This window comes from Manis javanica, chromosome 17, assembly GCF_040802235.1.
Source record: "Manis javanica isolate MJ-LG chromosome 17, MJ_LKY, whole genome shotgun sequence".
Classification (NCBI taxonomy): domain Eukaryota; kingdom Metazoa; phylum Chordata; class Mammalia; order Pholidota; family Manidae; genus Manis; species Manis javanica.
The window spans coordinates 3,746,503-3,752,512 of record NC_133172.1 but is presented as its reverse complement, the minus strand read 5'-3'; positions in this window follow the sequence as shown (position 1 = coordinate 3,752,512).

Here is a 6,010-nt window from a genome sequence, read left to right as displayed (position 1 = left end):
TCCTTGGTGGTTCCACTCACCTTCTGATCCTGGGAGAGGGCTCTTGTGGGCATGCACATGTCCTACTTTAATGCACCCCTTTAATTCCAGAGTGATTTTCATAAATTTGTGGCTTGCTGTGGGATTCTGTACTAGTCCTTTTCCCTTGCCCATCTACTTGACCATTAATTCCATTGCGTATGGTCTGTGAGTCAGTAAAAGTCCAAACATCGGGGCTTTTGTCATAGTTTAGTTCTTCCATCACTTCCAGGAGCACAGCATGCAGTTCAGCCCACTGGGCTCATCTGTTCTGACCTTCCTCGACCACTCTTACTCATCTTAAGGAGAACGTTTCCAAACAAGACATTGTCCATCCATCATGGAACTGCCATCTGTAATCCAAGCAGCTCCTTGCTGTTAACTGAACTGTACATGGCGCGGTGCGTCAGGGATGTGCAATGTCGGCCTTAGAGGAAAAGAGGCTGCCTGCTCATGCACACAGTATGGGCCACCTTGCATTCCCCTGCAGCTCCTCCTGTATGAACCATTTCCATTCTGTTACGGAACTCTCGTGGGCACTGCCTGCATTAAAGTATTTCTCTGATATCACTCAAGAGGTTATGGGTTTGTGATGCTTCAAGGTCATGTCCTTCAATGTTTGAGGCATGCACAATTCCCAACTGCATGCTGAGAACTGTCTCAAATGGTGTGTACTCGGCAGCACCGTCTGGGGTTTTTCTGACCCCAAGTCCCAATAATCCTTACTTGGAGGTGCTCATGGGCTTTTGTCACAAGCTCCAGTCTGCATGGGTACAGGGGGCAGACACTTCCAAAATTATACCTGATTGGGAGGTCATAAGGTCCCGAAGGTTTCAAGAGTGCAACTGCCTTTTGTATGTAGTTCAGACTTGGCTGGCTTCAGTTCAGGTCCCCACACAAAAAATAGCTTTCCTTTTGTGTCATCTGAAAGATGGAGATAGGCGTGGAGTTTGCACCCTGAAAACCCCAAGTCAACAAACCAAATGCTGCACCTTATGTTTGTATGTAGTGGTCGGTAGTGACAGCAGTTTACCAATAGTCTCTTGTGGAATATCCCAGTGTCTTCTGGTCCATATTATTCATACAAATTCTGCTGTTTGAGCAGAACCCTGGGCCTTTGGAGGATTTATTGACAAGCACTGGATGTTTATATGTGTCACTGTGATCACATAAGGCCTAACCTGCTCCTGTGCTCCTAATATGTATTGCTGCACTCGACACCTACACTGAGTCCAAGTTCCTCCTTACCAAGTAGTGACAATAAGCTGGTGAGTTCAGATAATCCCGGTCACCACAGTAAATGTGAACTGGGATCCTTCCCAGATGAGGGCAAACCGTAGCTCACCCTTCAGAGATTGAATACAGGAGAAAGAATTTGGAAGATCAGTGAATAACAGTGTCCTTAAGCCTGCTATGTTTTCTGTACGGTTGAGACCCTTTCCAGAACTGCTGACTAAGGCCATGGCGGTAAAACTATTTAAACCATGATAGTCTACTGAAAGTCCATGAGCTGTCTGCCATTTTCACAGGCCACACTGGACTGTACAGTGAATTCTTGGGCACTACCACTTCAGTTTATATCATGTTAATAAAATGGCGATCTGTTTTTGTCTATAAGGTGTTCTTCAATATTGCTCCGAGTTACCCACTTTTGTGGGCTGGGGTGTTTCTAAGGGTTCCCATTTTAACATACCCTGTCAAAACTGGCAGAGGCTAGGTCTACATACCTCTTGTTTTACTGTGTTTGTAGGGGAAACAATTGCCAGTGAGACACGTCCATCCTATAATACATTAAAACACGTGCAACCACTTCACACAAAATCTCAAATGTCCCGATTTTAATCCAGAATTTTATGTTGACCCATCTACCATTTCATCCACATACCCTCCCAATCTAACAGTCCTTGATTAAGCCTCACAAGTAGATTTTGGAATCACAGCACATTTCGGCTCCCAAAAGGTTCCCCAGGAAAGTTTCTTCCCTTCCACCCAGCAACCCCTTCACCTCTGGCCATATTATCCACACGTACGTACTCTCCGGTTGCTATGTTGGATGTGGTCAGAAACGCCTAATCTTATACTGGATTAATCTGACTGACCAGTGCCCATGGGGATCACTAGTTAGTTTTTCATTGTAATCATGACCTTCGGGCTTTCAAATTCCTGTGAACTGGGTTAAGTATAACAATATTTTGAGCTTTTGTACTGTTGGGCAAACAGTGGGATCTCATGGGTCCATGTAATCTCCATTAGTGCTTAATTAAAACTTTTGTTTTAAACTCTCATCAATATCTGCTTTATTCATCCCATTCTTCAATAACACTCTCAAGCCTTTTACTCCATTGGGCACAGTCCCTGGATTCCGCTTTGTCCCTCCCATTTTTTAGAGTACTTTAACACTCTTGGTTTCAGTGTGGATAAAATCACAGTATTTTCAGAATCTTTTCTCTGGCCTTGGTGCATGTCCATATCAATAGGTGTTTGCAAGAAAAAGTGAGGGCATACCTGAACTGAAGGGGTTGTGTTTGGTAACCATTTTACAATTGGGTTAACAGACCACAGGTGAGCAGAAGTGGGCAAGTGGTTGTGACCAGTAAACAGGATTCTCCCACTTTGATTTCTCCCTTTGACTGATTTTGGCTTCAAAGGTAATTTGCCATCTGGCTGGGAACTATTCTCACCCCCAGAGTTACAATCAGAGACCCTTGTGGGGAAGCTCAGATAGTGAATCCGATAAGGGTTTTCAAACTTCAGTATTGTAGGTGAGTTACATGGGGTGCCCACATAGCGGGCCCCGTAGTCACAGCACCATAACCTGGGTGACAGGAATACTCAGTGACTGAGTGATTCAGCTGTCATAAAGCCAATCCCACAGGGCCTGCATATGAAGAATACCAGCGTGTTCCATTTGGCATTTATAGGGGGAGATGGGCAGACCCCTTCACAGGGTGAGCACGCTTTACAGTGGCTTTTATGCCGTCCACCAGGCGGGCTGTTCTCTCGGGGCTCCCCTCCCGTGTGTCTGGATCACACACACCCACCTGTGACTGTTGGTAGTGAGCTGTGTGTCCTGCTGCAGCCCAGACATGCTCTTCCACTTGGAAACATTCAGAACCAAGGACACAGCCCCCTAACCGGTTACTCATAATCCACTTCAGTACAGGCTCTTCAGGAAGCTTGTGATGCTGATCTACAAAGTGAGCCAGTTCCTTCCCTCTGGGTCCCCTGGCTTCGGTCACTTCCTGGTTTTCTCCTCCTACATTAACTATCATCCCTGTGACCACAGGTCGTAGAGGTCCTTCCTGTTGCTCTGACAAAATCTGTCCCTTTCTAGGTGGCTTTGAGGCTAACGGCCAAAGCACAGATTGACCCAAAGCCAAGCCTGGCTCAGTATCAAACCCTGACTGAGAGCATTCTTTTATTTTCTACTTGGCTATTAGAAATAACAGCCAGGATGGCATATCTGGCTTATTTTCATTTTGTTACATTTCGAATGAGACAACTCAGGAATTGAGTCCACTGCCCTTTCTAAATTCCTCTGGTATCTTTTACCTTTAGTAATTGATGGCAGCGCAGCTGCTGTTTAATACCATGGCTGTTTGGGTAGCCATCCAGGCATCAAAGGTTCCTTATCCCATCCCCTTTCATTCATGCTCTTCAAAAACCTCCTATTTCCGTGGCCCTGGACTGGTCCAGCAAATCCCGCCATCCGCCTCCCAATGTGATGGGGAGCTCAAGTCCATTCAGGTTCCAGGGCCCAATTCTAGTGTGTGTGGGGTGGAGGCGTCCTTCCCACAGACACAGACCAAGCAATTGTTGAACAACATCAGGGCTCTGAGATCTCCATTCTGATGCCCTCTGCCCAGAGGAAATGCAGTCCCCAGGAGAAGGGCCCTGTCCTTCATGACTGCCTTCCACCACCAGTCACCAGCCCCAGGCAGTTGTACCCCTGCGTCTGGCCTGCTGGCTACAGACGGTAGATTCCAACGAACTCTCCCTTCTGTTTGGTTGGTAGAGTTCTTCACATTGACCTGTTTAATAAAAGGTGCTGTAAATGACAAAGGCCAGATGAAAAGATAAGTGAAGTCCCAAATAAAGATGCTTCTATCCTGGTGCAGCTTCGGGCCTGGCTCAGTGGCACCGGGAGGCCCTCCCCACTGAAGCAGGATCCGAGGGAGCTGACAGCAATGTGCACTTGGATGTTTTCATGACGGTTTCATTTCATAGTCTTGGTTGATTGAATAAGTGGCTTTCCACTGATTCAAACTCCAAACCCTCACTGGTTGGGGTCGAAAATTCATTACTATGCAAGCCACTCACTTCACAATTAAGCTCTCCAGCGTGTTCATGAATTGTGGATGAAGAGCAAAGAGACCCGAGAAGGACATATTTGCTCAGGAATCACCAAGCATGTGTTTCTTTCTTTCTTTCTTTTTTTTTTTGAGAGGGCATCTCATTTATTGATTAAATGGTTGTTAACAACAATAAGATTCTGTATAGGGGCGTCAATGCTTAATGCACAATCATTAATCCATCTCAAGCCTAATTCTCATCAGTCTCCAATCTTCTGAAGCATAATGAACAAGTTCTTACATGGTGAACAAATTCTTACATAGTGAATAAGTTCTTACATGGTGAACGGTACAAGGGCAGTCATCGCAGAAACTTTCGGTTTTGATCACGCATTATGAACTATAATCAATCAGGTCAAAATGACTATTCATTTGATTTTTATACTTGATTTATATGTGAATCCCACATTTCTCCCTTTATTATTATTATTATTTTTAAATAAAATGCTGAAGTGGTAGGTAGATGGAAGATAAAGGTAGAAAGCATAGTTTAGTGTTGTAAGAGAGCAATTGTAGATGATCAGGTGTGTGCCTGTAGACTTTGCGTTAATCCAAGCTAGACAAGGGCATTAAAACATCCACGGATGCAGAAGATTTCTCTCAAAACAGGGATGGTGAGGTTCTAAGCCTCACCACTGTTGATCCCCAATTTCTCACCTGATGGCCCCCCTGCGACTGTGCCTGTCTTAGGTTGTTCCTCCCTTGAGGAATCTTACCCGTCTCTGGCTAGCCAGTCATCTTCTGGGGCCATACAGGGATATGTAAAGTTGGTAAGTGAGAGAGAATCCATATTGTTTGAAAAGGTTAGCTTTTTACTTCTTTGCAGATTTATGCCCTGTGGCTTCTATGCCGAACATTTGTCTTGAGGTATCTTTACCACTTGGAGGAATTATGATACTCGGTAAATTTGATATGAGGCACGAATTCTATTTAAGGGTTGTAATTAGGAAGGAAGAAGAAAAGCTATAGAAGTAGCAGACGGAAGAAAACATGGGAGGATTGATTATGTCTTTGACATATCTTCTTGTAGAGTAACTTAAGCATGTATAGGTTTTAAACTACTAATTAAATTGTGCACACACATTAACATAATAGGAATACAGTTACATAACCAAAGCAGATCTATAATTACCAGCCATCTCCAGTGAAGCCAAGAAAACCAGTTAGGCACCCTAGGCATTTGTGAAAATTTGTCTATGATATGATGGATATTGTCCAACTGTACTTGAACAGTCTGAGAGAAATCAGACAAATTACAACAACCCATTCCTGGGAACTGTTCACATCCCATATGTTCTTTTAACAGTAGATAGTCTGTAGTCGCACAATTTTGGAGCGCTACAACTTGCACTTCTCCTAATTCTTGGTTGAGTTCCAACAGTATAGATTCAGTCAAATTTGTTGTTTTACTGTGTGCACAGGCCAGCTTAGATATCTCCTTCCTCATTCCAATGGCAAGTCCAGGAACCGGTGGGATGGATGCAGCTACAACTGCAGCATCGCCTGGATCTTTGGTGAGGTTTTTTGATGATCATCTTCTGGTATGAGTCTTCCAGAGAGTGCTGATGTTGGAAGTTCTTCTTCATATCGTATCTTAGTTCATTTTCTGGGTAGCCAAATTAGGCTTTGATCCTCTGTAT